Here is a 10,451-nt window from a genome sequence, read left to right as displayed (position 1 = left end):
ATGGTCTCAAGCAAGCGCCTAAGCAGTGGCATGAAAAGTTTGATAGAACTTTGACCTCTGCCGGCTTTGTTGTGAACGAAGCTGACAGATGTGTGTACTATCGCTATGGTGGGGCTGAAGGAGTGATTTTGTGCTTGTATGTGGATGACATACTGATCTTTGGCACTAGCCTTAATGTGATTAAGGAAGTCAAAGAGTTTTTATCTCAAAATTTTGAGATGAAGGATCTGGGAGAAGCTGATGTTATCCTTAATATAAAACTGGTAAAAGAGATCAATGGTGGGTGATTCTTACACAGTCTCACTATGTGGAGAAGGTGTTAAGTCGCTTTGGTTATAGCGACTATAAACCTGTCTCAACACCATATGATGCCAGTTTAATTCTTAGAAAGAACAAAAGGATAATGCGAGATCAGCTGACATATTCACAGATCATTGGTTCATTAATGTATTTAGCGAGCGTTACAAGACCTGACATCTCGTTTGCTGTAAGCAAATTGAGCCGGTTTGTTTCAAACCCGGGAGATGATCATTGGAAGGCTCTTGAAAGAGTAATGCGCTATCTGAAGGAGACAATGAACTATGGAATTCACTACACCGAGTACCCAAGGGTACTAGAAGGGTATAGTGATTCAAATTGGATTTCTGATGCTGATGAGATAAAGGCCACAAGTGGATATGTGTTTACACTTAGTGGTGGAGCTGTTTCCTGGAAGTCTTGCAAGCAGACCATCTTAACGAGGTCAACTATGGAAGCAGAACTCATAGCATTAGATACCGCCACTGTTGAGGCTGAGTGGCTTCGTGAGCTCCTTATGGACTTGCTGATAGTTGAAAAACCGTTACCGGCAATCCTAATGAACTGTGACAATCAAACGGTAATTATCAAGGTGAATAGTTCAAAGGATAACATGAAGTCATCTAGACATGTGAAAAGACGGTTGAAATCTGTCAGAAAATTGAGAAACTCCGGAGTTATAGCCCTGGACTATGTTCAGACGGCTAAAAATCTGGCAGATCAGTTTACAAAGGGTCTTTCACGAAATGTGATAGACAATGCATCTATGGAATTGGGCTTGAGACCCACGTGAGTCATTCTATAGTGGAAACCTGTCCTATGTGATCGGAGATCCCGTGAATTAGGATGGTGAAACAAACTAAAGTCTGACTGTGAGAAGAGAACCTTTGTGAAAAGGGCTCATTCCGTGTATAAGGTGCATTTCTCTTCTAATCTGTATGGCAGGTTGGTCTATACCTTAATGTGTGCCAGGTGGTTTCTTTTAAACAAATGAGTTGTTTTCTTGAAACAAAGATATTGTCCTACAGAACATCTGAAAGGAACACACCTATATGAGTTTGACCGCTGGTCATGGTCTATGAGAATTGGGTATTCTCTAGAAACTCATGAAGGGCCTGGAGTATGACTTATAAGCTCCAAACCGCGGGGATGCTTTTGCAGCCTAGTACCAGTGTAGGGCTCTGGTCAAACTCGTTTGCACAAAATTGGCAATTCAAGGCATAGTCCATTGCACAGTTGTGAATAAGTGTAGCCTTTGTCCTAGATGGAAGTTCAACTTAACAGTCTCTGTCGAATACTGGTATATCAATGAGGGAATGAGGGTATTTCTAGTGTGGCTTGAATTTCTTGGTGGGGATTGTTGGAGTAATGGGCTTGGCCCATTACTTCTAAAGCATTAAAAGAATTTAAAGCCCACTATTAATGCTAGGGAATCAATGCTTAATTCCGTACCGGGAATTGAGGAGGATCTCAACCGACTTAAAAGGTGGACTTCTTGTACACCACTTATGAAGCCGGTAAGAGGAGGACGGTGAACCACACGCGCGCGCGCTCGCTCGCCTCGCCGAGCCGGGCCGGGCCGGGCCGTGGCCGTGGCCAAGACGAGGCACGGCGCGACGTGGCCGGCCGGCAGGACGGGCGGTGCGGTGCGGTGCGCGTGCGCGGCCGGACGTGACGTGCAGGTGCCGGTGCGGTGCGGTGCGATGTGATGGCTATTTTGCCGTTGACAGCAATTAATCGTGCGATTAAATGTGCAATTAAATCTGTAATTAATGGCCATAACCGCATCACCTAAATGACTCTGATGGTGTCCAGGTTCAACGATCATGAGCACCTGAGTCACTATATAAGAAGTGTCATTCCCCTCATCCATTCTGCACCAGAGCACTGAGGCAACTCGGCTCCTCTCTTCTCCCTCTCCAGTTGCAACAACTGAGTTCCCCAACGCTAATTTCTGCGCGCACAGAATTAGCGTGAGCAGGCCTCCGAAACCTTGCTCGCCTTGAGATCCTGCACGGGATAGGCGGGCAATCAGGTTTTTGGGTAACGCTTTAGCGTGACTGCTCAAAAATACAAAGCCTTTGCCCGATTGAACGACTACTTCCTGGTGGACGAGCCGAACGACTACGTCGACTACATTCTGGTGGCCGAACGACTACGTCGACTACATCTTGGTGACCGTTCGCGGGACTGCACTGCGAACTTCTTCCTGCACCGATTTAGTTCGACTAATTCAACTGAGGCCAACCGAATAGATGTCTACTCCAGTTGGTAACAGCGCAGCCAATGCCTCCGGCAACGGCCCCGCTTCAGGGTATTCCCTGAAACTTTGGTTATTTATATTGTTTATGCTTATCTGTGTGATAAGTATAAACATGTTCACATGTTTTATTTTACTCCTTAAAGTCATAGAAATATTGCTAGTTTATACATTTAATTTTGGAATTAAATTGTGCCAGAAATTGCCTAAATTTCTAACAGTTAGTTCCATAATTTGACAACACTGGTAATTACAAGATCTGTAACATTAGAAAAATAGGGTTATCATTAAATTTTACTATTTCTACATCTATGTATAATAATTCAAACTAAATCCCACGTGAGTTAAATCCACATCACAGATTGCTTGTCTCGGGGCATGCTCAGCCACGCGCTCCCTCGGCACCGTACGGTCCAAGCTCAAAAACTCTAGATAACCAACCACACCAATGTTTTATATTCCACGGGCCAGGCGAAGCTGAATGCAGGAACCAATCATATCTTAAATCAGCACATCACATTGGGATTAAGGGCACCTGCAACAGTTAGCGTGAGCTGCTCTCGATAGAACGTGGCACCTCAGATGAGGGGTGGAGCCAGGATGGTGATTTTTTTATTATTAGAGAGACCAATCATACAAATTTATATAAAATTTAAATTTGTAGTGTAAATTTGACCCCTGTCCAACTGTGAGGCCCGCAAGTTAAATTATTTTCATTTAGGCTGCGCCCGCCCCACCGGCCGCAGTATCTGACCACTCACCAGCGACCATCCCTCCGTCCGCCTCGCCTGGTCCACATCCAAATGTTGGCCCACTCTGCTTTGGGACACGAGCTAGCGGCTCTCGCCCGTCGTAGCGACACACCGTTCTCTCTCTCCATAATTCTGTTTCCTACATGGAGGTTTTGTAGAGAGCTTAACGACACCATTGCGGCTGCCCTAAGGACTACGGAATTACATCAATCAAGCCGGGCCACTAAAATTAAGTTAAAGGAAGCACATACTATTGGTTACAAGTATTGGTTACAAATATCTACATATTATATACTAGCATTTCTAGCTTACAAATCCTTGTAAACCAGTACTTCTCAAATATGGTGTCGTTTTGCCTTCGATATGTTTCTAACCAAGGCGAGGGTTTGCAACAATCCTCTTCGCTAACATATTGCATTGCCTATGTGGTTGCTGTGGGTAGTTGGTACCATTGCGTCCATCAAGATATATGACCATGTATCAGAGCTATTATGTACATCTACCTAACCTCGGTGCTGAGATTCTATTTAGGATTCGTTTTATTTTTTTTATTTTCTTCTAATTACCGGTTTCTATTATGTACATCTACCTCGGCACATTTAGTTCGCAAAATTTTTTGGACAAAACTTTTTGTGAATGTTTACAATACTAATTAGAAGTATTGAATATAGACTACTTATAGAACTAATTACATGGATGGACGAAAAATCACGAGACAAATCTATTAAGCCTAATTAATCTATCATTAGGAATTGTTTACCGTAACACGATATTGTCTAATATTGCATAATTAGATTCATTAGATTCGTCTCGCAATTTTGCCCGGGGTATGGATTGGATTTTGTCAGTTATCTATATTTAATATTTCTAACTAGTAGTCAAATATTTAATGTTACTGTAACGCCGGAAAATTTTTGGGATTACGTGTTGTGCCTGGGTCAAGAATGACGTTTGCTTTCAATTCGATCCTTTTTTTTCAAATCATGAGCCCACCAACACCGTGGGTCCATCTAGATGGACGAAGCAAACAGTGGTCTCCGTAAAACTTGATAGAGATAGAAATTGAAAATATCTATATATGCATGGAGCGTATTTTCTAGTACAAGTAACAAATCCTAGCATAATATTTTAAGTCTAATATTTTTGGCCTCAAACACCGAATTCAAATTACGTTGAGGCTTTATACGGTTTTATCAACATCTTAACAACTTCAAATGTAAAAACTCAAAACTACAAGAATCTAGATCGTTTAAAGTGTTAAAATTTTGGTATACAAAGTGTCTTCATTTGACAACAAACAAAAAATATATTAATTTTCTAATACGACAAGCAAAAGTACGCGATTATTATGGTGCTGTAATTTTATATAATTTTTTTGAGCACCTTTACATCATCAAATGAAAAAATTTAAAACTAAAAAGTTGTAGATCTCGTCGAGAGCTACAATTTTCATATAACAATCATCTTCATCCGATGTCGTATCGAAGAGTTATGATTTTTCGAAGATTCAGCCGAAATAAATTAGAAAAGGAAAAAAACAAAACCGCGGTTAATGTCGCAAATCCGGAGTTACTGTAGCAAATCCCGGGCACACAGTGCCATACAAGCCACGCAAAACCGGGCGGATCTAGGGTGAACGGGTCCGCAAGTTCGAGGAGTTAAATGTCTGGTTTCTAAATTTATAGACTTATTTGACATAGCGCTGCAAGTTCAGATTTCCACGGTACATTTTACTTAAAAAAATTGAGCTTCTTCCGACGCACTATTGGATCCACCATCATGAGGAACATACGAAGGCATTAATTGCATTAATTGTGTAAGATGGGCAAGCCGCAGCCGGCGGAGGCAGCTCGAGCTATGCGACCTCCGCCGGGAACGGGTTCAGCCGTCCAGGCGAGCGGTGGGACGGAGCAGAAGCGGGTGCTTTCGAGCGCACACCAGCCCGACGTCGGACTCGTCCATGTCTACCAACCCTGTCTCGCCATCAGCAACGGCCCAGTCGAAGCACTGCACGAGCGCCGCGAGGGGCAGCCCCTGCGGCCGCCGCCGAACGGCATGAACTGGAAATGCTGGCCGCCGCGGGGCTCCAGCCCCGCCGCGGCGCCGCCGGGCATGAAGCGCTCCGGCCGGAACGCCAGCGGGTCCTCCCAGAAGGCCGGGTCGCGGCCGATGGCCCACACGTTGATGAACACCGACGCCCGCGGCGGCACCGTGAACCCGCCGACGGCCACCTCGCCCGTCGACACCCGGTGGCGATCGGCGCCCCCGGGTGCAGACGCAGTGTCTCCTTGAACGCCGCCTGCAGGTAGGGCAACCGCGGCAGGTCGGCCTCGCCGACGATCCTGTCCCCGCCGGCGACCACCGCGTCGATCTCGTCCCGCACCTTGCGCATGGCCTCCGGGTGGTTCATCAGCTCAGCCAGCATCCACTCCACCGTCGCCGCCGACGAGTCGGACCCGGCGGTGACCACGTCCTGCACCGCGCCGTTTGTTAACAAAACACATCTGATGAATGAACACGCTGATCGTTAAAGGTAAGCTGACAAGCTTACAGTGATGAAGGCTTTCATGTTCTCCCTGGTGAGCTTCACCTCCGCCGCGCCGTCGTCCTCCGCCTTCTCCAGCAGGATGTCCAGCAGGTCCTTGTTGCGCCTGCGGGTCGCCGGCGCCTGCTTCCTCTCCTCCTGCTCGTGCTCATCAGCAATGGCGGAGCGGCCATGCTCCCTGGTCTCCTCCTTGTGCCGGATCATCTTCTCCAGCAAGGCGTCGAACCGCCGGTGGACAACGGCGGCCTCCCTGCGGAAGCCCTGGAGGTCCCAGCCGCGGCACAAGGGGACTTAGTCCTCGGCGTTGAAGGCGCCGAGCAGCCCCGTCACCGCCTTCACGAGGTCCTGCGCCTCGTCGGCGACGCTTCCCGGCGCGTCGCTGGCCACCATCCGAATGATGGACGCGCTGGAGAACCGGGTGAGCTCGCGGGTGAGGTTCACCGCCTCGCCCCGCGCCGCCGCCGCCAGCACGGCGCGCAGCAGCGCCGCCAGGCTGGCGCGGCGGACGGGGCGCAGCTGCCCGACGGTGCGCGGGCCTAGCACCTCGGACACGCACAGCCGCCGCAGGAACCGCCACTGCGGGCCGTAGGGCGTGAAGGCGAAGCCGGCCGAACCGTAGGAGAAGAGCCAGGCCAGCGCCGTGATCGGCCGCCCGGAGATGGCGGCGTCGTGGCCGTGGATGAGCTCCCGAGGCGGATGTGGATGAGGGGCCCGCGCCGTGCGGCGAGCTCGTGGAAGGTGCGGTGCACCGGCGGCCGCAGCAGGTGGAGGTGCCCGATCAGCGGGAACCCCGGCGGGCTCGGGGGAAGACGAGGAGGAGAAGGAGATCGCAGTGACGAGACCAAGTGGCTCATCAGGGCAAGAACAAGTAGGGTGACCACGACGATGAGCACCAGGAGCACGGGCAGTGGCTGCTCCATGGCCGCTAGCTCAGCTCCACTCCCAGTATCCTAGTCTAAACGGTGCAGATTTTGAGTTTTCTGTTACTCACGGCTAGAAAATTCTTGTCATCGAAGTTAAACACTAAGCAAGAAACTTTCTCTCATAATTATAATACACACTCGTTTAGTCACCTGGCTGTTTGCCGAGTGCCCTCTGCTTTACTGAGTGCATTATATCGGACACTCAGCAAATAAACTATGTGCCGAGTGCGGCAAATAAAACACTCGGTAAAGACTCACTTTGCCGAGTGCTGGCTCCCAAGCACTCGGCAAAGACACACTTTGCCGAGTGTCACAAGCCAAGCACTCGGCAAAGCATAATAGCACGTGCACGGCACACGCGACGGCTGGCGCACGGCCATCACGGCCGTTAATGTTTGTCAAGTGTCAGTCCGGAGGCACTCGGCAAACATGTGCTTTTGCCGAGTGTCCCTAGAAGCACTAGGCAAATTTTTTTAAAAAAAATTCCCCTCTGCTCCCCAAACTTTTTGCTCTGCTCTTATACTATACAAAATACTACACATTAAAATTTGATATATTTCTCGTTAAGTTTGCTACATATAATTGATTTATTTTGTTAAAAGGATATTTTGGGGATAATTCAAATTTGAACAGCAAGTGCTTTGAATAATGTAGTAGATATTCATGTTATTGAATCCAATTTGAGGCATTGTCGAAGAATTCAAAGAAAAATTTGAACATCTTGTTCACGAAACATTACCACGAACATGTGGCTGGATAAATTCTATAAAAAACAAATGAAGTCTGAAAATCATGAGATTTGTCATGATATCGTGTTATCATACGTGAAGACTGTGGTAAAAAATTGGGAAGATTTCTCAAAAGTTGACATGTACGTTGCTTACAAATCGAAGAATCTCCAAAGAAGTTCCAGATAGTTGTGAAGAATTCGTTAGGATTTGGAGTTAAAGTGACGATCAAATTGAGATTTGACTTCAAAACTTTTTTTGTATAGGCAATATACAACATAGATTGTTAGATTGTTGCATGTCAGATTTTGGTTAATTTTGAAATTTTTTAGCATTTTTAATTTTTTGCAATTAAACATTAGCGGGCGGACCGTCCGCTGTACACGATCCGTCTGTCAAGACGTTCAGACATCCGAACTCTCTGCACTAAGTTTTCAGATGTCCGAACTTCTTGAACGGCAAACTGTCTAATTTTGGGCTGCGGACGGTCCGCCGCAGCAGCGCAAGCGTGTGGGTCTTTTTTTTATTCCATCTTTGCCGAGTGCCCAGGGCCTGGCCCTCTGCAAAGTTTGAATCTTTACCGAGTGTCTTCCCGTCAAAGCACTCGGCAAAGTTGCATCACCGTCAGTTGGTCATTTTCGTTGCATTTTTTTTTGCCGAGAGCCCTCTCAGCACTCGACAAAGGTTTTGTCGAGTGTCGTCCGATAAAAAAACACTCGACAACCTCAGCTTTGCCGAGCATTTGGTTACCGTGTGACGTATGCCATGGGTGGCTCTCGGCAAAGTCATTGCTGAGTGCATTTGAGCCTTTGGCACTCGACAAAATAGACGAATCCGGTAGTGAGTATATATGGGAACAATATGGAGAATATAAGTATATATGTAACCATGGCACATGGCAGTGGCATAGGTTCATTATCCGAGCCTATGGAAATAGGATGGGTTTTCTTGGTGATCGGCATGGTGGATGGCAACGGTTTGTGGTGAGGGTAATTAATGCTGCAGGGATGGGAAATGTGTATTCGAATCCGATTCATTGCATTGATTCTCTGTTTTTATATCCGATCCAACTCATGTAGGGGGGAATGTGTGTGGCACCTAGGTTTGATTTGAGCTCGAAAGGTGATCTTTTGGAGTCAGCGGTTCGAGTGATTGATGATATAAGTGAGCGAATTTTTTGATTTGATGGCGGTGGAAGTGAATTGGCTTCGCTTCTTGTGGCTGAAGTGTTGTGACAGAAATATATATAGGATGTGATTAGTTGTGTGTTACAAGTAGTTTAGGCTCTATTTGTTTTAACTAGAGATTCTGAATTTTGGCCTTTATAATTCCTAGCTAAAATCTTGCCTTAGGATTCCCCAATGCATCTTGCCTAGATTTTATAATGAGTAAAATGCAAATCCGGCCCTTAAACTTTGCTAGCTGTGTCACACTCTGCACTAGCTTTTGCTAGACCGCATTATATTGTAACACACGTATTTACCCAACATGTTTACCCAAATATGCGAGTGAGGGAAACAGAGAAAAGCTACAATAAGCTACTCCCTTCATTCTAAATTATTAGTTAGTTTTGGCTTTTCCATGTACGTAGATTTTATTATGCATCTGAATATATGTTATTATAGTGTGTAACAAAATTTATATATCTAGAAAAACTAAAATAACTAATAGTTTAGAAGGGAAGGAGTACAATAGATGTTCCCACGGAAACACGTAAGCTTTCCGCAATCTATCTCTCTGCGTTTCAGCATCACACAAGATGCTTTTCACAATACCTCTAGCTAAAATAAACAAAGCTTAGATATATAGGCTCGACGATCTTGTAAAACCGTTTACCTAAACAATGCACCTACAGACTAAATTTTTTGCCCAAAGTTTGAACAAAAATGTAAGATAAATAATTTGCTTGTGCAGGTTCTTTATGATAGATGGTAGGCAGGCTAGACTAGATAAGCAATCTAGATGCCGGTGCCGGCATCACCGCATTATCGTTGCCCCCGCCCTACTTTCCATCCTCATTTCCAGCTGCTTTAGCAAATAAAGTTGTATTGTGAAGAGATCACTAACGCTGCGATCTGTTACCATCCATACTAGTGTCGCCATAGCTTCCACGTCTAGACCATACGCCTTAGCTGGAGTTGTCGGCGGAGTTTCTAAATGCTTAAGAAAACTAGTATAGTTTGATGAAATATATGATTTGCAACGGTAGTAGTGGAGGTTTCCAAAAGTTAAATATTTCCACGTCTGTCCTTATTAGGGAATGTAATAATAAGGTAGCACGGAGTACGCGCGTTAGGTACTTGCTCCTGTTTGGAACATTAGCTCGATCAAGACTAATTTTGAGGGCTAATATTTAGCCTTCAATTAGTAGGCTAAAATTTAGCTCAAGATAAGGTGTTTGGATCCATAGGCTAATATCCACCCTCTCTCACATTCTCATGTCTAGATGCGTGTGCATACTCATTTTTTTTTGGACCATGCAAAATTAGCCCCATTATCACTCTTTGGAGGGGCTAAAGATTTTGGAAGGGGTAATCCACTTTAGTCCAAAATTATCCCACATGTTTGGATGCATGAGGAATAATTTAGGGCTAAAAAGTAAGAGCTAAAGATTATCCCTTGTATCCAAACAAACCCTTGGTCTTGCTAAGGTGTATACTTTGTGGATAGAGTGGTAGAATTGGATGCGACGGCGACAGCAGCAGTTTTCTTTTAATTTGCTCGCCGTGTCGTGCCAAATACGTGACATACGGCTCAACCACAAACCTTCATCCTAATAACGCTTGTGTTGACGCAAAATTCAGTCAACACACTGAATACGCTAGAAGTGTGGGTCGCAAATAAACAAAATAGCCGTAGGGCTGTGCGGACCAGTCAGACCTTCAGCAACCCGATTAAACTGGAGTCCTAGGGTTTGGCCTAAATCAGTCGTTAGAGGGGGATAAC

General features: G+C 45.8%; 1 pseudogene; it reads right to left on the bottom strand.

The window, feature by feature from the left end:
* Nucleotides 1–5,164: 5,164 nt before the first annotated feature.
* LOC120653327 lies at nucleotides 5,165–6,774 on the bottom strand (annotated as a pseudogene).
* Between the last annotated feature and the right edge of the window lie 3,677 nt (nucleotides 6,775–10,451).

The sequence above is a fragment of the Panicum virgatum genome, chromosome 1N, assembly GCF_016808335.1.
Source record: "Panicum virgatum strain AP13 chromosome 1N, P.virgatum_v5, whole genome shotgun sequence".
In the NCBI taxonomy this organism is placed as follows: Eukaryota; Viridiplantae; Streptophyta; class Magnoliopsida; order Poales; family Poaceae; genus Panicum; species Panicum virgatum.
Note: the sequence above shows the minus strand (reverse complement) of the source record. Positions and strands in the feature narration are given on the sequence as shown.